The sequence below is a fragment of the Perna viridis genome, chromosome 4, assembly GCF_037379345.1.
Source record: "Perna viridis isolate PV_CMFRI_1.1 ecotype Kerala chromosome 4, ASM3737934v1, whole genome shotgun sequence".
In the NCBI taxonomy this organism is placed as follows: Eukaryota; Metazoa; Mollusca; class Bivalvia; order Mytilida; family Mytilidae; genus Perna; species Perna viridis.
The window spans coordinates 32750555-32772912 of record NC_142448.1 but is presented as its reverse complement, the minus strand read 5'-3'; the positions used below and the strand labels follow the sequence as shown (position 1 = coordinate 32772912).

Here is a 22358-nt window from a genome sequence, read left to right as displayed (position 1 = left end):
TCTTGGTATTTGACTGTAATGCATTATATTTCTTGAAAAAATATGGCACCAAATACAACACGCTAAAGACATTGGTTGAATAATAACATATTACAGAACCCGCTTTAAATGGTTCTACATCTCAGTTGATTTCTAGGGTAGCGGTATCCATACAGTTCTTCCTTCACTTTTTATATTGTTATACGAAACTTGTAGCAAAAAATTGTTTTAATTTCTGTTGGTTTTTTTTCTTCTTTTACATTTTGTGAACATTTACTGGGAAAATGTGCTGTTCCACGTCGAATTGGTAATACATGAGCTACATTTAACTTGTCTAATAATATTTTCTGCTTAAAACATTGCCGTCAAATTAGATATATACATATGCAAGTAATCTGTAATTTATTGACGGTCACTCAAGTTGGTCTTTCAAACATCTGCAATTGCCTAAAAGTTGGCAATTTAGTCTATATTTAATTTCCATTGTGGCAGATCCAGGGGAGGGTTCCATAGATCGAAACTGGCACCCCTTCTGTTAAAAATATTTTGTTAATTTCACGCAGACTCTTTGGGACAAAATTCAGCAAATAATAGCCTGGAACCCCCTTTTAAATATATCTGGACCCGTCCCTAGTATTGAGTTTCCACTTGTTTGGTCCTGTCTTAATTATTGTCTCAATTGAAATATATTTAACAGATAACATTGGAAAATGAAAACAGCTAAATGTGCAATATTGTTCTTAGGACCGAGATAAACTGAGTTCTTCATATTCCGAACTCTGTGATGTTCCGGTTAATCAAAACGAGGGTAATCCTGCAAATAAACCAAACGTGTATTGCGGCCAACAATTGTCACGTTGAGAGAGTCTTTGATCTTAATCCTGATTATGTCAATTCTTTAATTTCACTTTACGCCTGCAAGTTAATGAAAAATTTAATCCTTCTTAAGTTTAAGATTTACCTTGTTTTAACACAGTTTGTGTTTAATTTACAGAATGTTGGGTCTCAACTTAAACATGTGGCGACTCCAGCTATTGGTCCGAAATTAATCAGAAAATATGTATTCATGCATACTTTCGTGTGTCCTATATTATACAACCAATTTACATGTGGAATAGTCTATGATGTTTTCCTTAAGAGTTATTTGAATTGAAAAATCGTTGAAAATAAATGATTATGAAACATTTATTATAATACAATACAAAATGTATATTATAATAATACAACGATTACTATATTTATGTATATAATCATAATACTCTTTCATTGTACATTGTATATATAAATTATTCGCGTGATAAACGAAAAATTTGGTATTTGGATGAAATGGAACCATGAAATTAATACTTAAATCACACGAATTTCATAAACAATGTCACTTAAAACATTTAACCCACCAAAACTAATAATGATAAAATCACATCACATTTATTCAAACGATCATAAAGCATTTTTCACGTTAAAGCAGTCATGGCATTGGCCAAAGGCCTTTTTGAATGTGTACATCGCTAGTGTTATGAGGATTGACAATATTGAAGTGTCAGTTCTGTTGTTACATGAAGAGTAGTACATGTACCCTAAGCCAAACAAAGTTGATTATATAATGTTCTTTGACAGAAGCTTCGAGTGTTTGCAAAGGTATAAATGTCTACCTTTAGCATCCGATACAAAATCTTTAATCTTTTATCCTTCTAGTTCTCGGCTTTCATCAGCTCTACTCAGACGTTGTATCTTTTTCTTAACCCTTTCAGTTGATAATCAAAATAATCGTGATGAATATTGATAATTTTGGACACATTTATGATAATATTTCAATAAAATCGCCTTGTTTGAATAGCGATATGATATGTCCATTGAAATCAAAGTTGTTGTTCATACCAAGGTGGACCGGAAGACTATATCAGCTATGGAAACATTACTCAAGAGACCAGATGGATGGTTGCAAAAAACTGAAATGCCAAAAATGATAACTGAGGAATTCATACACGGGGCAGAAATATTTTAAACTATACTTAACTATGATTGATACATATATAGTTTGCATGTATAATTCCACCGGGAAATGTCTACTTGTAGATCCTATCCCATTAGAACTCTCATAATCAATAAAATGATTCCATATAAATGTACTTTATTCCTTTAAATCAAAGAATACAAGATGTTGCACCTCTTGAGTGGGACTAAAAAGACATAGATATTATACATATGGATATATTATGATTCTAACTTTCAAATATTATTCTAACCGGTGCATTACCTCCGCAAAAAATAGCGGGAATGCACCTCAGCTTATAGTTTTACTGAACGACCTTAAAACATCATGATGATAATCCAAAACCTTACTAAAACAACCATTCCACGGCTTGGTGCCATTTTCTTAACTTCTCAGTTACGTTTTCTTTCACACAAAAAGTAAGATGTATTATGAATAGGAAATGTTCAATATTTGTATTAAAATATCCAATGTTTATATTTCCTGTACTTTACAAAGTTTATTTATAAAAAAACATCAACGGCAACAAATGTTTTTGTTTCTCAAGTCCAAAATCCCCTCCACGCGCGGTATATATTTTCATGACCGCTGAGTGCAGAAATGACGAACATCTGTATTCCACTTCTGCTGCACTACGAATCATAATAGTATAGGTCAAAAGGGTACCAGAAACAGACCTGTTACACCAAACTCGATCTTTTCTTACGACATAATTACCACGATGACTCCGACATCTTGGAACCATTATGGTATCACATGAAAGAGTCTCCTTTTGTAAAATTCAGCATAAGTTCCAACTTATCTTTTTCAAAGACAAATTCTCTGTTTGTTCATGCTTACTGTGTTTTTAATGAAACACTACTCGACCAGTCTCTAGCCTTATCGGTAACTGTGATCTTACGCATTGTCTTTAGTTACGTAAACATTGTCAGACCTAATATTGGAATTATTCGGCTACTTGATGTAACTTTGATAACTTGGTATTGGATCCTTAACTGTACTTTTAACATCCTTTGAATGGAGAACATTAAAAAGCAAGCATCGACGTCATTTCACATATATTTTTACAAAGGATTGCTTTGACTTCCGTCTCTTATTTCATCGTTTTTTCAGTAGTGTACACTTCTGTCGCCATCGATATGTGCTATTTTTAATTATTCTTTTGTAATACTAACATATATGTATCGTTAAATTGTATAACGAACTGCTTAAATTCTGCCGTTAATCATAGCTTAGATTGACAAACTAGCAGAAGGTAATAAATATATGCTAACCTCACTATCCGAACTCTTGAACTATCCACAAAATGTTTAGCCTTTTAAGAAGTGAAACCCCCTAAACTGTACTTACGAATATGGGGTATAGCACAATTTATGCATATTTATATGTGGTAGTCTACCAAGAACGTGTTGTTTTTGTTTTTGTTTTTTTTTTGCAACGGAAACGGTAATAATATAATAATTCAATATTAATAAATTCAAAACTCTGGAGACAAATGGGAGATCAAAAAGATACTGATTGTACGGATAAAACGACGATTCATATAAAATGAAGAAAGGCAGTTCATCTTCAAATAAAAACATCATTCATATTAGACTAATTGTTCCCCATCAGAAGAAAAGTTGGTCAAGCTACAAGTAGAACTACCAGTATTTAATAAACATGTTCCACATATGTTACCGAAGTGCTCGCCTAATTACAAAAAAAATATGTTCTAGAGGAATTATTGAGAGGTTTCGGTGGGTCTGCATGTATTTATGTACCCAATACGAACATACATGTATATATCCACAGTTTTATAAATAAAAAACGTTGATTTGAAGACGTCTTATAAAGCTTGACTCTTATACATGTATAACAATGTCTGATACATGTGCGTTCTATCCTTGTAGAGAATGAATCGTGCATTCAAATGAACTAGTACATACATGCACCCTACTTAATAATGTCCTAACGGTAACTTAAGTCCATCTATCAAACAAAATACATGTAATTACATGTACTTCTTTCTATTTGCTGTTGGCTTCAGTTGTATTACAGTTCAAATGCATTTATCTGTGAAATGTCTGCAAAAGTGAGAAACGATAAAAAGTCGGAAACTTGAAAGGCGTTATATACGTTGATATCAAAATCCCAAGGGCCAATTAGCGTGTTGTTCATACATCCAGCCTATACGTCTTAAGACGTGCTTTTCACGGGTTCAGTTTCAGTGTGTCGCCTTTTTGGTCAAATATCACAATTTTTTCTTGTAATTTTATCAGAGATGGATTATGACTTCGTCTGAGTTTACACTACTCCAACCAGTTAACCAAATATAGGCGGATACGTCGAAATATATCATTAATAAAACAAAGATAAAATTTACTGATATCGTTGAGGAGAAATTTTGCTTTATAAGTTGTTTATTTGCTTTTCTTTCATTATACATGCACATTGCTTTCAATATCTCGTTAAAAATCGTTAATTTTCACAATTTCATTTCTATACATGTATTTGAGACGACTTAATTGTTGTTTGAATTTCGGGGCATTTGAAACATTTTCTAATCCCGCTGGCTTGCTGGTATATCCTTAGTTATTGAATTGTCATAATACTATTTTTGTTTGCCCTAGAGGATTTTTAGTCTGATGTTTTATCCTCGGCTTATTTTTATCCAATGATAAGAGTTGGTTTTAATTTGAATATTAGTAATGAATGATGGCTGTTCTTATGTGTGTCTAACTTGGGTATTATATTACATTTATGGAAACAAATCTCTGTCTGAAGTTTTTTATAGCCATAATTGAGATATGCTTTACTACCTTGGAAGCTGAAACCAAACTTAATCCCGGTCGCCATTTTGAGCGATATGCGATTTTTGATTACTAGTTACTGAGTGAGCTTTGGTTTTGGAACGTTCGATGTTTTCGAGGTCCGAAAATGGTGGACTAAAATATTGTGCGTTTCTTTAGAGCGTAAACTTTCGATTTTGTCACTGACTACTGGATTAGGACAACGGTTCTATGTTTTGGAATGTTTAGATACGCCAATGGTGCGGACTTGTCTTATCGGTAAGTCCTCCTTTTTGTATTTTGGGGTCAAGGGGTCAACTTTTGCAACATGTGGATCAACCCCCCCCTTTTTTATTTTGTAGCTTTTCTTTTGTTTGCTACTCCATTAGTTCAAATTCATATTTGGTTTAATAAAAAATATATACATCAAAATGGAAACAAGTAATTCTTTGTACGAAGCGATTTGAATAGAAAAGCGGTTTTTTGCATTTCTTTTTATATTTTTTTTCTAAGTTTAGTCCCAAAAATATGATCCGTCTGTGATATGCAGGTGATGCTGATGTAAAATTTATATTTCAAATAAAAAATGATTATTTGTTTTAAATGTAGTACAAAAAAATAAAGCTTGACGGGTATAACACTAAAGAGAAAAGAAAAAAAAACGGCATATGCGCGCATTTTTTCTCAAAATCTTTCTTTAAAAATAAATTGAAAAGGTTATATTATAAATAAATGCATTCCATCCGTTTTGATAACTACAAAACTGCTACTTTTAGCATCAAATAAATTTCAACAAATTACGTATATTTCTAGAGATTATAACAAAACTTTTATATTTTTAAAACACGCAATTTCACATTTTAATTTGGACAATATTTGTTGATTCAAAAAACGAATTTGAGGTGTTTTATTTTATTTTTAAATTGTAAATCTTTAAATAAATTTAATTCGCAAAGTCTTTAAAATTCGAATATTAAATGCGGAATAAAATTCAGCCTTATTCTAATAATCTAATTGTACTAAAGTTCTTCTCATGAATATTAAAACATCTTATTTTAATAATAAATGTAAATGTACATGATCAGCAATAATTTCTCTCTGTTGAATTTTGATAAGGTGTTTGTTGAAGGAGTTTGTAATTTATTTCTATACAGATAATTGAAGTATTTGTACCAGACGAGTTAATTGCAATTACTCTGACCGTCGCTTCTTTATCACACCAAAATCGGGAAAATTCCTCAGAAAACAAATCAAATTTAACACAAATTGTACAATTTGTCACATTTCGTATTACTTTAAAAAATTGTCCTTTGTATTTTATAATTATAGCAAATTATATTTTGAATAATTTAAGACTTAATATTGAAACGATTTTAAGATTGTTAATTGAAAAAAAAAAGATTATAAATTATTATTCTTCTATTTTTACTCCATTAAAATGAATTTCATTTCATTTATCATTTAAAATATTTTAAGAATTTTAGGCTCTTAGGTCTCTGTTTTAAAAAAATAGAAAACTTAATATTTTTTGGTAAAATTCAAATTTGTGTAAAATGATTCTTTAAAATTGTAATTCAAAATTAAAGGTTTTTGTATAATGAATTCATTCCGGTCTTGGATTGACATTTTCATCCTGGTTGGACAGTTGTCTCTTTGATGTATACACCATACATAATCTCATTACATTTAAAAAATTACAGTTTACATTTTCTTATTTGGAAAAGATATTATTTGAAACAAGCTTATATTAAACTAATTATTATAAGTTAAAATATAAAATTTCATTTGATCTTAAAATGCAAATTTACTTCTAATTTGAATAAATACGCATAACAACATTAAAATCAAATTTGCAACGGGCGGAGTCGCTGGAAACATGTGAATTTCACTATATTGTAAATGTTTGTGTTAAAAACATAAAAGCAATTATGAGTTGCTCAGATTTTTTATTTGCATTGTTTAATTTCAAAACATGCGAGTTCCGCCCTATCCATGTTAAACATACTATGCATGGATTTTTGATCAATAAATTTATTTTAAAGGAGAAAACTTTGTGTGCTTAGCTATTAACTTTTCCATGAAAAGGAGGCCATTTGCTGCCTTAATTAGTTACTAGTTATTCTCTGAATGAATGTTCGATTTGTTTCCAAAACGGACAACTTAAATTGATTTCTTTATACTCGACGGCACAGAAGTAGAAAATAATGTGCATAATCTAGGCCTAGTAGAAATTCGGGATGGTTGCTTTTATCTAGAAAAAATTCAAAAATGAAAAACAAAATTTCGGCCTAGACTGTCGAAAATTTACTTTGCGAAAAATTCCTATGAAATTAAGTACTGAAGAAAAATCTAAACTTTTCCACTATTAAGTACACGTAGATGTTTATATGTATGTAGCCACCACGAATATATTGAGCTAAACGTGTAATTTACCGTGTTTCATGTCAGATCGAAACTTGAAACCATTTTTATTAACACCCCGATATATGTTGAAATGAAATAATTTTTTTATCTCATAGATGAAGTATTTGTGTAGTAAAAAATTGATGTTTTAACAGAACGTCAATCGACGTGAACATTCAAGCTTCATTAAAAATATATATTTAGGGTACAGAGACAATGCAGTATATTTCCAACCATATGGAATTTACAATCGACTTTTTGTTTCAAACGTTAAAGTATATAAACAATGTTAAGAAAATATTAAATTCGACACTTAACTAAAACGCAAAATTAATGCGGTCATAAATTAAACACTAAGTGAAAAAAATAGAGAAGCCAACGCATATACAACAGAATCTGTTACAGCCTGAAACATATATCGTAAACTTATCTTTATTTATTTAACCTTTTCAATTAGCATGTCGCGAATTATAAGCCCCTTAAACCTCAAAGGATTAAAAAATAATGTTATCGCTGTAAAAATTCGTTTCGCGCGTAAACGAAAACTGATAACAAAATTATACATATATCTTTGAAAAAGTTGTATGCAAACAACAGTAAAGTTGGTTTTCAAAAATTGTTGTTTTGTTTTCTTTATCTACGTGTACATTGTATTGGGTGTAAATTGAACGTCCCTTAATTGCGATTTAGTTTCTAGATGCATTTTTTTTTAATTTTCAATACTATCGGTATGTACAATTTGTCGAGACAGAACATGTTTTTTTTTTATGAAAACAACTTTTTTTGCCGCCAATTCTTCTTAAATTTATACTTAAAGAAAGCTGATGACAAAATTTGTCTAGTTTGTACCATTTTCTGCTTTTTGTCCAATTTTTGCCTCCAAAATAACACACCTAGGCATTTAGTTAAAATTTGTGTACACACTATATGGGTACTCTTAATGTTAGATAAACATTTCATACGTTTGAATAAACTTTATTTGAACACACACAATATTAAAATTACAGTATCTTTTGAAGCCATCGAACCGGATAGGCTATCTACCACAATAGAAGTGTTGTTAGCCTGACATTAGTAAGCTGACCACACAAGGAAGGCGCGATCTTATTCAAAACCATTTTAAACACTAAAAGGATATAGTTGTTCCACCTATGTGCCATTGTAGGTATGTGAAAGGGTTCTCTAAACATAAATGAACAATGATGGCATAGAAACAGGATGTTCCTATTCGATGACTAAAGTTGGCCATCTTGAGAGATGTCCATATTTACAATGCCTGTGGTTGTCTTGGCGTGGATTGAAAGCCCTTGTCTAGTACCGTTCCATACTTTTCGCACGTTTAAATAGATTGATTAAGGATTTGGCATAAGTGTCTAAACATATCAATTACTGCTATTAGGGTTATCCTGTAAGTTTGAATACTCATCTGGAGCATGTAGAGAAATGCCCCAATTCTGAAATGGCTGTAAATGGTAGATAACAATGGTCTGATAAGGCAGAAGGTTCATACTGTTTTTAAGTGAGATTTTCTTCGTACAACTGCACATATACATCTGTAGTAAAGCCATGCACTACCTGATAAGTTTGGGAGTTCTACTCGGTACATCAATGCTGTACTCAGGGGCTGTACTCAGGGACTGTATTTAACCAAGACAGATTCATGTACTAATTGCATAGTAATTCACTTTTGTTTCTTTGTACTTGTTATGTTGTTGTGTCTGTCTGTTTTCCCTCTCTAGTATTTATCCTTAGAAATATTCATTTGATTTCCGCTGGAATCTTCGTTCCCTTGATTACTCCACTATGACATGTTTGATGTACATGTACAATATTGTGTATGAAATACTGTACTAAATCATCAAAAGTTCCTGTTTTATTAAAAACAAAATAGTTCTATGATTAACCATGAAATTTACCGCTTTATACATGCATGTGAGGTATAAAGCTGCTGTTCTAAGCCAAGTTTCATGTAGTACAATACATGTAGTGTTTGTTTCAACCAACACATTTGCAGTTTTTGTTTGGTACAAAATGCTGTTTTCGACCAAAAATATGCATACTATATACATTTATATATCATTTTAATCTGTATAATATTTCTGTACTAGTCTTGACAATGTCATCTAAAGTTTATTCGATAAAAATACTACATGAGACTCTCAGACACGACATGTCACGTTTTTCCGCACATTACAACTACTCAATTCATGAACAATTTATGCCATACACGTGCAATACTATTAAAATTGTACTTGGCTAAGTAATGAAGTGAATTCCAAACAATAATGTTGTAATCAGCCATGCTATATAATTTATTTGTTATATATATATATATATATATATATATATATGGATGTATTAAGTAGCACTCCAGCTAAGGATCATGCAAAATGATTCATGGGTAAAAAGCCTACATATTTTTATTTTTGATATTTTGTTTGAAATGTCATAGTAAACAGAAATAAACATTTGGTTTTTCATATAACCCGTGCTCTTAGGAGATAAAAATTAAATAAAATGCACTGTAGATTTCAAAATTAAGGGAGATAACTCTGTAAATGGCGCTCAAATACAATAGAATCCATTGTATTTTCAATGTCTATTATCTCCTAAGAGCAGGCAGATTTGAATGAATAATTACACATTTCATAGTACAGACCCATAAAACAACTTAATTACAAAAATAAAAATATGTAGCCTTTTTTGGGGTGTATCACATTTTTCAGATTTTGCATGATTCTTACAAAGACAGCTACTTAATTCGAAAGATTATTGTAGATAATAATGCATATTTGGCGTGTTCAATCAAAATATTATAAATTAAATTCTAATTGATGTAACAAATTTGAATTGTACTCATACAAAGACAGGTTCAGGCTTATCACGTATGTATACTGCTGTTCGAAACAATGACCCGAGAAGTTTTATTCTGTAATATTATTGTACTCAGCCAGGACATGCTAAGTTTTTTTCCAACGTGAAACAGCATAATATTCTGTTTCAAATAACCCACAGAGTAAAACTATATAAATGCAAGTTGCTTTTATCATCGAACTTTTCGAAAAAGTTACGACATATTTATAAATTATTAAGCATTTTTTTTGGGGAACACTTCATCTCTGCGATCAGGAATCGTTCATCCACCTCAGCATCTATTACAATGAACTGGGAAATCAAAGATGGTGTTCTCGAAAAAAGCCTAAGATTAATTCGTTCCACGACACGTCCTATGACCAATTCAGAGATGAACTACGGATCATCTCAGAACACTACTTACATATGACTCAAGGCTATCTCAGACGCATCTGATCTAAGGTCGCCTGAAGCATATCCTACAGTAACTTCAAAATTTTAAATCGTTATTGAAATTTTCTTACTAAATATTGTCGGACAAAACCAATTATCAAATTGTTTATTTATCTAAGTTTCACATGTATATTAATCAAATGCATGAGTTCAAATATAATAAAATAAAAGCTCAAAAGTGGTATAATTCAAAATGGAAAACAATTTGTTTAAAAAAAATGAATTTGAAGTGTCATCGTATTGTGAAACACGAAGTTCAAGTTTAAAATCATGCATGCACGATTTCTTTACGAGTTAAGCGAAGTGTGCATAAATTTCACGTTCGTCTTCAAATAACAATGAGCAAAAAGTGAAATCCAAACGTTTCGGAGACGCAAGTACATATTCTTTTTGGATGAGGTTGGGTGTCAAAAGAGCATTTTATTCGACAAGAGCCGAATTGTAGCCAAAACGCTGCTGGAAAGTTAGGATGAGGATATGAATAATACTATCTTCAGACACCTAATTACATGTAAGTCTCCTAAAGTTACGACAAAAAATGCGGTATATCCTAAGTTAAGAGAGCATCGTGAAAACGATTTAGGACAAAAAACAAAAACAAAAAACAAAAAAACAAAAAAAAAAAAAAAAACGTTGCATAAGATGGCCACAGGACACGTCTTAATCCACAGATGGCTTCGAGAAAACCATATCCGAGTTAATTTTAACCAGTATTATCGACCAACTAGTAGACAGTTTGGAATTCTGATCTGATATGGTCTTATACATGTAGTTTCAGTAACACATGGCTAAAGAAAAGCCGATATAAAAAAACAACATTGTAAACTATGGATTTACATGTATCATTCTATATATTTAATGGACCATCTTAACAAAATTTATCATATTATGGGTTATTTTCAACAATTTTCATAGAGAGCTGTGACTTCTTTCCCTTCATAATTCCTGCCGAGAGTGAAAAACAATATATGCAAAATCTGAATCTTTTGCAAAGTTAAATGAGATTATTCCGTATGACTTTTGTACTTCTTTGACATTATGATTATAAGCCATGATTGACGTGGACGTGAAAGAGGAGGACTTAGCAATGCTGAAATTCAGAGTCATGATCATCAATGGATTCGGTAGCGCAAAGTGAGAGAGTTGGAAAATTCAATGTAAAAGCTTTTAATGAATGATACCTTTTAAGATGTACACTGTTATTCGTATTTCGTTTCTTTTAGCTGGTTGTATATGCTCACGAATTAACGTAGTTTCGACTTCACGGAAAGTTTACACATTTATAATTTCAATATATCAGTAAGAATATCTACACTCCACCAGACGACAGGGTCCGACGTTCTCAAACTTTCAATGAAATTTGTGTAAACAATTATTGTTTTTTAACATAATTTATTGCTGAACAAACTTAAACTTTCGTTCCTGATTAAGTATAAACCACTTCAGAATCTATTAGTAGTTCTTATTCAGGCGTTCAAGTTAACACATAAATTCATTCCATTCAAAATGTTAGCTGAAAATTGGGGAATTCAAATTTTTAAGGAATAAGTACTTAGTTCGGTAGCCAGCCAGTCATTGTGTCTATGGCATATAACTAATAACTCATTTGGATATCTTTGATGTCGCTGAAAAGTTGTAAATACATATATGCGCTTTTTGTTTGATAGCAAACGCTTTTATTTATACAGCATGCATTGCTGTTGTTACCGAAGGTATCCCCAGCTGAGGACAAGCCCAGAAACCATCCTTACATGTATATACATGTAAGTCATGTCATCGAGAGGGTCCTTAATTCATAGGAGATGTCGCAAATTTGGCAAAAATTTAACGTGGTGTCTTCTATGGTTCTAACACTTCCTTGTGATTTACATCGAAATTTTCTTTCGATGGTCACTCTTTTATTAGATAAAGTACAAATCTACATAAAATTTAGACACTACCAATGGTGAAGTGATTCATGATGTAGAAAAAGACACCACACAAATGATGGCTTTTTCAGTCTATATCTGTACATTCACATAACGATAAGCATTTCTGCATCAAGATTTGCACTTTTAGAAAATCATACATTTATCTACCACTAAAATCAACCAAATCAAACCAGATCAAGAACGATAACTCTTGAAAAATGCCAATTTTATGTATTAACTATATAATATTTATCTCAAAAGCGTAACAACAAAATAAAAAAAACTAAGACTGGTTATGTGATTAGTAAATGTTTCTTAATAACAAATAAAACTGACTTAGGTGAGTTTTTGATATGAATGAATTACATTCTGTTTGATTTTTATAAGGACTGCTACATTAGTACTGGAATCTGTTAGAATCAGGCAAAGTTATCTCCCTTTGATGATGAAATTGCAACATATTTCATATATTAAGTTATACCTCAAATTACTGACACTTTCAAAAGAAATGAATGCCACTTCTGCATTTCAGATAGCATTTTGAATAAGATTTCACGGAGAGACTTCTTCGTTTTTTCACGATTCATCCACTGTCTGATTCCAACATACCTGACCATATACACTCCTTGAGACATTTAGGTTTCCCGCACGCACGATACCTAAACGCACGATAAACGCTCATCAAATGTAAGGAAATAATCAAAGAACAAAAATAAACGAACGCTTCTATCGTGCGTTTAAACGAACGCTCGTATTGTGCGTTTAAACGAGCGCTCATATCGTGCGTTTCAATGAACGCTTGCAACGTTCGTTTAAACGAACGCGTGTAACGTGCGTTTAAACGAACGCTTCTATCGTGTGTTCATCGTGCGCTTAAACGAAGGCAAAACGATGTGTAAAGCACGATAAAGGATGCACGAACTCTGAAATGGGAAATGTGAACGTTTCAATCAGTTTTTCATCATTTTTATGCTCATAAAATATAATAAAAAGAATAATGGATATGTAGTTGCTAATACAAAATCAGATATGATTTTGAAAAAAAAATATTGAATTGAAGAATGCGTATCTTATAGTGTGATACATTTTTACTGAAATAATGTGTCCATATCGGTATTTGTATAGAAAGAATGTTAGAAAAGGATTTGGATTATTTAAAAAAGACTGAAAATGACAAGAACAAGCACGTCTTTACGAAAATGGTCTAAGGACACCGTCGATATGCAGTTTTCTATAACGTATCCTCAGGACATCTTAGATCACAGTCCAGTGTTTAGCACTAGTGGAGTCCGAGTTGCTAATTTACTTTTGTATCTTTGTATGTGTTATTTTGGTTATTTATTTTTTGGTGTGTTTTTTTGTGTGTGATTGTTTTCCCTGTCTATTCATTATCCCAGGATTGCATTATTTGGACTTTTGGTTCCCTTGATTACTATTAGATTCATCATTGTATACATTCGTTGTATTACATTGGGCCAATTTTAGGATAGCCGTATGTTTTTTTTGTATCTGTCATGTTGTTGCGTCAACAATGGCAAATAATATAACATGACTGATTGGACAGTCAATGATGGCAGTAGCGATTATAACTTCCGTCTTCATAACAATTGTAGTTTGATGTTTTGGGGTTGTGGAGGTGGTCGCGTAAAAATTGTATTTTAATGTTTTTGTGTAGTGGAGGTGAGCGCGTTATGTCACAAAATTTAGCAGGAATACGGTTCTGCGTCGTTCATTGCATTTTGTTAAAAAATATAGACAAAGAATTTTTTTTATAAATATAATCCGTCTAAATGGTGTTCATGTAAGTTCAAGAAAAATGACTTCTCTTTTCAGCAATTTGGATGCAAATTTCGCACCACGTAAATCTGTTTATCTGTATAGTTGACACACCAATGTTATTTGACGTACTTAAAAAAATAAGATGCAAGTCCTCTTTTTGTTAAAGGAAACAGTAAAAATTCACTTAAGCAATAACTCTTCCTTGACACTGATTGTATACATATATTTTATGTGAATTTTATTTGCTGAAAACAAACCATGATGTGGTATACGTGTATTTTATGAACCATTTCTTCTAAAAAAACAAACGATTATATTGTATAGTTATATTTTATGGGACTTAGCTACGAAAACAAACTATTTACAAAAGCTACGATAGAAAAGGCAACAATTGATGCAAAAAGGTATACTATAAATCAAGCCCTTATATTAGGGATACCCAGACAAGTGGTTGCTGATACTTTACTTGATTCATCAGACTTGAATTTGATAGACTCAAGACACACGACGACATTGGACATTTTAAGAACTCTTCAAATTTATTTCCACTTTTTAGCCATTCATTGTTTCTTTACCTCTCAAAATTCTAACCTTTATAAAGAAAATGAGTGTTGGAAGCTCAAGAAGCATCCGTAGTTAGGGATGGAGGAATTTGATTAAAGATAACAGCCGTGATCCAAGCAACTGATAAAATAGTTCCAATTTTGTCACCAGATAAACTTAATTCGCGGAATATTTATCACAAATAAATAATTTTCATCCCTTAATCCCGCCATTTTTATTATCCCCCTCATTATCTATTATTAAAGTGCAAATTTGAAGCTCCCATAAAGTCGCATTGTTATTGTAGACTTTGATGTTTTACCTATTATTCCTGCTCAATTTTAAGCTTTAGAATTATGGAACTTAAAGAAAGAATGGACTCTTTCAAGTAGAGGAATCCATACAATTCTCGAGGAATTAATTAATGGAGCAATTTGTGTTATTTGTACCGACAACACGAAATTGTGGCCACCAATACTATGGGCTCGTACAAATGTATATAAACAAATGGTAGAAACTTTTGTAGTATTGATAACGAAATGGGCATCAAATTCTGTGTCTGAACAAGAGTTATTTATCATTGTTGTTGTATTATCCGAAACTATGTTGTCTCTGAACGGTCTGGCTTTTCATTGCAACTTACTCTTCATGTTTTGGTCCATCTCTTTTTTTAGAAAAGAAATATTCCGAACCATCATTAGTATATGTGTGTTTTTATTTTTTGTGTGCATGTATGTATGTTGGCCTTAAGTAGCATTTGCTAGCCTTCGTGTTGGTCTTTTTTAATGAGTGATGTTGTAAAAATCTTCGGGGCATAATATAGAATTTACATTTATGTACATGTATAATTATGAAGGCAAACAGGGATTGCATCTCAATAAGGCCTCTTAGTTGAACTAAAATCAAATATAGGAAGATAAAATTGTAGCATGCTGTCAGTGATTTCAACGTGATCTGTTTTCTTGGGGAAATAATTGAAACAACAACTACAGATTTACCTACTTCATGTACAACAACAGTAACAACAAAAGCTAACAGCTCTACCTCTCAACATCAGACAGAGTAACAATTTAGTTTGAAACAAAAACAATTTTATAATAAGCTTTCCTGACTCAAAATAACAATAAGTATATGTTCATATTTATTTCGCCTCCCCCCTCTCTCTCTCTCCCCCCCCCCACACACAGAGTTATCTATAACAATCGTATAAAGCCAGCATTATTTACATGCAATTAAAATAAAACCAGCACCACGCAATAAAAATTTTAGTAGGGGCGACAACTCCGTTCTTCGTAAATTCGATCGAAACTTCATCTTGTGATCAAAATACCAACAAAAGTCCTTATGTACTTAATGCACACCAATAGAAGAGTCCAGAATACCACAGAAAACACCAGGAGTAAATGTTGAAGATGCTCGTCCTTAAGTGAGTCAATGTACACGTAAGAGCTATAACATTTCTGCCATCGTTCATCTTGAAAATCCTTTGGCATTTCATCATTGCCTGTGACAATTCCACTTTTAACAACACCACTGAAACTATATTTTATTCTAGAACTTTTTAATAAAAAATTGGCTCTGCTTCTTAGAGCAAGAGCTCAAAATCTTGAATGACGCTTACCCTACCGGTGCACCTGGTCCATGCTCCCAGTTTTTAGTGGAGTCCGAGTTGCTCATTTGTTTTTGTTACTTTGTATGTATGATTTTTGGTTACTTTATGTCCTTTGTTGTGTGTGTCTGTTTTCCATGTCTGGTCTTTGTCCCTGGATTGCATTCTTTTGATTACCGCTATAACCTTGGTTCCCTTGATTACTCTGTTCCTACTGCTGGAACATGTATATTTAACTTTTATAATTATTATGTTTAATTCTTTAAACATTGGCATTTTTTCTTCTTTTACATCGTTGTCATTTTTGCAAGAAAGCTTATCGTTATCGAACTCCTTACAAAGACTAGTATCAGATAAATCTATCTAGAACATACCATTTCCATGAATGCATACGCTAAGACAATTCTCTAAATTTCGCATTTTTTATATTTAAATACCCTTCTAGATAAAACCAAAACACTGCCTTAGTAGAGGTTATTCATAGTGTAGAAAAACCCATCGAACAAAAAAGGCTTTGTCGGTCTACATATGCTACATTTTAGCGAAATGATAGTCCTTTCTGTATTCATATCTGTATTTTGGAGAAAACCATACATTTATCTCCAACTAAATACATCCAAATCAAACACAACAAAGACCATAAAGTAACTAAAATAATACATATAAAGTAACAAAAGTAAACGACAAACTCGGACTCCACTAAAAACTGGGAGCATGGACATGGTGCACCGTTAGGGTAAGCGTCCTCTGCTTTCCTAGAAACACCCGTCGATAATAAGTCAAGTCCGGGGTAGACGAAAAAATTAAGAAAGGAAAACTATGACACGTTGAACAAATCAGTTTTCATGTTGCAGATGGATACAACGTAACGATCCAAGAGTTCATGATGACGACTATAAAACTTATGTAGTGATGACTTTAATCCTGTAGCAACATAACCCTGTTCCAGAAGCCTTATTGTAAGAAGTCTAGCATGGTACAAAATGTCTCCGCAATACCTCCACATTCTATATAATTTTCAACTCAAAAGTGGAACAACCAAATGACAAACTACTATGTAAGAGTGGTTATGTGGTCTTAAGTGTTTCTTAATAAGAAATAAAAGTAAATTTGAGAGATATTTGACATGCATGAATCACCAGAAGTCTGATTTTGATAATGACTGCAACTTTAGTATCAAATTAAAAATGATTCCATAAAACTTTTACTTATGTAGGATATGTAGAATTCAAATTTCTGCCAAAAGAAAAGAAAATGTAAACGATTTTGCTGAAGAAACAAAAGTCTCGAACTATGAATAGCATTTTTTTCCACATTCAATTCTATTTTGCACTCACCATGCCTTTTTAGAAGCCAATTTCTATGTAATCATGCTGAATTTCCCTGAAAAAAAGTTTTGAATGATGTAATATGATGTTTGCTCTATATCATAAGCCAAAGTTTAATTTTTCTGTCGAAACACTGTTTTATAAAGAGACAACCCCTCTCCCAAAAAATACACATTTTGTTTAATTCTATGCAATATAAGAATCTATTGGTTGAATAGATAAACAATCATTCTTGTCTCCCTTTCATCCACGTGATACGGTAGTACGAGGAGGCCACAAACTTCTCACATATTTATTACTTATGCCATTTACAATTAAAAATAAATCCTCAGACTCATATACATAGGTATTTGGAAGGGTAAAAGTATGAAACAACAAAACTTTAAAAAATGAATAATAAAAAAGTACCGCCCTTTTCTCAATACACAGTACCCCAAATAATGACCCAAAATTGGCTCGAAAGTATATAAAGTCGATCTTTTTTAATAATGTCTTACTTCAACACATCAACTTATTTTTTCCGTAGCCCCGTGCAGGTCCGGGTGTTAAAAGAATAGGTCTGCAGCAGCGCTAAGCTTGTCGTATAAGGCGACTAAATAGTGCTCAGAAACCTAGCCGGGGGCTAGGCGCTCTGCCCACAGAGCAACTGGGATGTGTGCCCCAGGTGGTGGAATGGGGTACCCCTGGCGTGTTGCATGCTGGGGTTGTCAGGCTATAATACGGAAAACCTGACCGCAAACCATAGTGGTGCACCGTGTTGGGAAAGATGCCACGTTCCTCGCACGTTAAAGAACCCTGCTGTGGTATTCGATAGGAGTAGGAACCTTTGCGCTCCGCCACAGGAGGCTAAATTGCTCGACCTTACCCACTTCCCCTTGTTCCAGTGGCAATCAAAATTTGTCGACCCTATTATCCTTGTGACCCATCCTTTTTTTTCATTTCATGTTCATTTTATCATCCATTTCATGTTCATTGTCTGAATATAGCTGAAATATTGCTGCTCGGACGTTAAACCCCAACAAACAAACAAAATTTTTTTTCCGTATATCCTCTGACTAGATCAATAAGTAAAGAAAATACCGAAAGAAAGCATCGCGGTCAAGTACTGTTCTAATCGTCATGTAATTGAATCACCATTGGTTGTACATATATTCTGACAATTATCAATCACTACAATTACCTTACGAAAAACTTTTATGATATTTGATTTAAATAAGCGAAAACAACACAACCATTGTTTAATCCATATCTTCGTTTGCACCTTTTGCATTGCGCATACTTCATTTAACTAAAGCAGCATCAGATTATATTTATAGAATACGGAACCGACCGTACCGACATTAACAATATTTTAAGTTATCTTGAGAAAAAAATAGTACAATGCACTTTGTTTTTGAAAAACGATGAAATGTTATATTCAGCATAATAATCTAAACCCTTTAGTACTTTAAGCAAAAAAAAAATATTGAACTTTCTTAGCACAGTTTAAAGGTGAGTAACAGATTGCCATTTAAAGAGGGCGTTTTGATACACAGTTTTGACTTTAAACGGGTTTTATCCTGCTTCAGTTGATTAATAAGGGATAATTACTTCGAATCTAGGTGTGAAATACACCTGTGGAATTATAACCAATCAAACAACCCAAATAGTGCTCTGGCATGAATACAGAATTCCAGTTAGAATAGGGACATCTTTTCCGTCATCAATTCGTTTGATGTTTTTTTTCTTGTTTGTGTTTTTTGGGGATAAAAGGATGAAAGAAAAAGTGTAAACAACATGCATACTTTACTATTCACAAAATTATAACAAAATATTTTTTCTTGTTTTTATACTGAAGCCCACATGGTTTATATTTTTGTATGTAAGTGGGTGGTTTCTTGATTGTTTTTGTTTGTTTATTTGTTGGGGTTTAACGTCCGAGCAGCAATATTTCAGCTATATTCAGACTATGGACATGAAACTGATGATAAAATGAACATGAAATGATGATGAAATGAAAAAGGGATGGAACACAAGGGCAATGAGGTCGACAAATTTTGATTGCCACTGGAAATAGGGAGAGGTGGGTAGGGTCGGGCAATTTGGCCTCCTGTGGCGGAGCCCTATGGTTCCTACTCCGGGAGAATACCACAGTAGGGAGGAACGTAGCATCTTTCCCAACAAGTGCACCGCTATGGTTTGCGGTCAGGTTTTCCGTATTATAGCCTGACAACCCCAGTATGTAAGACGCCCGGGGTACCCCATTCCACCACCTGGGGCACACATCCCAGTTGCTCTGTGGGCAGAGCGCCCTAGCCTCCGGCTAGTGTTCTGAGCACTATTTAGTCTCCTTTTACGACAAGCTTAGCGCTGCTGAAGGCCTATTCTTTCAACACCCGGACCTGCACGGGGCGGGTGGTTTCTTGAGAATACTAGTTTGTGAACAAACCAATATATTCTATTTCCATTTTGGTTAATTATTGAGGACAAATAAGGATAAACTTGACAGGGATAAACTTGACTTTGTGTGCTTATACTGGTAAAGACATCTTGCACTCGTTATTTCAGTACTTTATATTCGCATATGATTTACATAATCATATATCTATACTCCACGTTATGCTGCAGATCTGTGCCGCGTTTACCGCCATAGCGTCATACTTCATACGAAATAAAAAAAAATATACCTCTTAAATATATATAACATACACGTGTGTTATACGTGTGTTTCTTGCTTGTATGAGAACGGGAAGTTCACTGGAAATGATCGATTAGTGTTGAACATTATCATTATCCATTTTCCGATTCAGGCACAGGGGCTCATTACAAGACTATATAGGTCATATACATTAACAGGTCCCCGACATCTATGAATATTCATTGCCAGTTGTTTAATCTGGTTCCTAATCTGGTTCCCTCTTCAATAAGCGACCCAAAGATCGCTATAATGTACCTCTTTTAAAATATATCATGCACATGTCTATGTGTGTTTTTTTACTTGTATGACAACGGGAAGTTTACAATAAAAGATGAAATGATCGGTTAGCATTTATTTTATGTGATATTACCCAGTTTCCGATTCAAACATAGGGGCTCCTTACAATTGACAATATAGGTCATATACATTATCAGGACCCCGATATCTATATATAGCCACTGCCTGTTGTTTAATCTGGTTACGGGTAACCAGTTGTTTTGATTAAAAACATTCAGGTCACAACGGTTACAAAATGGTACGCAATCATATTAAGGAAACCAAGATTCTAGCGGAAGTCATTCGATTTTAGAGCATATCGCATTCGTGTTGAATGTAAGCAAAATTCGATGGCAAAGAATATTTGACGATTAGCGACTTTGAAGACTTCAGTCTTTGATTTTTCTTTCTATATGATGGTGTATATTTCTCAGCATCTTATAAATGTAATAAATTGGGTACTTGGAGCAATTAGAGTTTCATTTGAATAGAATTACATGCACATTTATTCCAGTTGACTGTTATTTTGTACAATTTTATATTTGTAATCATTGTGTCTTTTTGTTAACTTTAAGGAAATCGAGTCTCATGATTCATATGATTGTATGACACTGGAAATTGATGCTGGATTACTTGTACATATAGCATTACACAATACATTTTAAAATTGTTATCTTTAATTATTATTAAATAATGACAAAAAGTGGAGGTTGGCAAAAAATCGATTAAAAACAGAATCGTAACGGTAAAATCTGGATTTCAAACAGCGGAATTCGGAAGAGAAAAAAATCATGTCAACAAGATTAAAATATAAATAGTCAAACGACGGAGAAGTTTTAAGATTGCAGAGAGCAAAAAAACTATCAGCACAAACAATAAGAACAGATAAATGAACAGCCTGAACCCCCCCCAGAAACTAAGATAACGCAATAGTGAAAATATCTTTAGCTTCCCGAACATTTTCAAAAACCTCCGTTGATGTCTTTTCTTTTTTGCTACAGGTCTCATTTAAATTTGTTTCAAGATGATTTGTAAAATTCATTGAATTAATTTTTAATTTCCCAAGTGTTCACCAAAATCAACAGCCCTACTAATTCATCCGGTACAACTCCTCTCGGGTTATTAAAAGTAAGTAAGCATAGGTCGACTACCAATTTAGTGTTTAACCGGAATAGTTTAGTTCCATCCACACTTACCCACTTTTAAAAGATTAACGCGTTTGTGAATCTGTGTGTTTGTGGATTTTCTTTTAATACGTTAATGATAAAAAGGTCAAGAATGGGTCTTAAAACTCTTATTACGTCCAACGCCTTTCGTATGCGTGTGAAAGATATTGTCAGTAGCTTTAACCTTGTTCTCTGACTGTGTATATCATATGTCTCGAGGGTTTAAGATCTTTAACATGAACTAGTACGACAGAATATATCAGACTGATTTAAAACCAGATTTAAATTGATGCCATCAATTATGAGCTGCTCAATTCATGATACTATTGTAATCCGGATGATAAATGTTCTGAAATGCGTATATATATATATAAATATATGATGCACGTGTAATATAGTTCAAGAGATAAAATTTGTCTTAAAAGTTATTCGTCTCCTGCAGACTATAGGATTTGAAGTGATCTTTCCGTCAAATGTTTCAAAAGTAAACAGCCGACGATCACTATGTGAATGGCGAACTCCATGTTGCACTTCGTGTTTTATGGAGAAAGCAGACCGTAAGAGCTGTCTTTTTCCGGTTGTTTTTAACGTTAATATCATATGTGTCTTTTGGTGGCA

At 32.9% G+C, this 22358-nt stretch overlaps 1 long non-coding RNA gene across 1 annotated transcript in view; it reads left to right on the top strand.

Annotated features, from left to right (window-relative positions):
- The first annotated feature begins 4646 nt into the window (after window positions 1-4646).
- LOC148619797 (uncharacterized) overlaps window positions 4647-22358 on the top strand; it is a 31038-nt gene continuing 13326 nt past the window's right edge. Inside the window, exon 1 of the long non-coding RNA XR_015921652.1 lies at window positions 4647-5022. This is a non-coding gene — a long non-coding RNA (uncharacterized LOC148619797). The remainder of the gene's footprint in view (window positions 5023-22358) is intronic.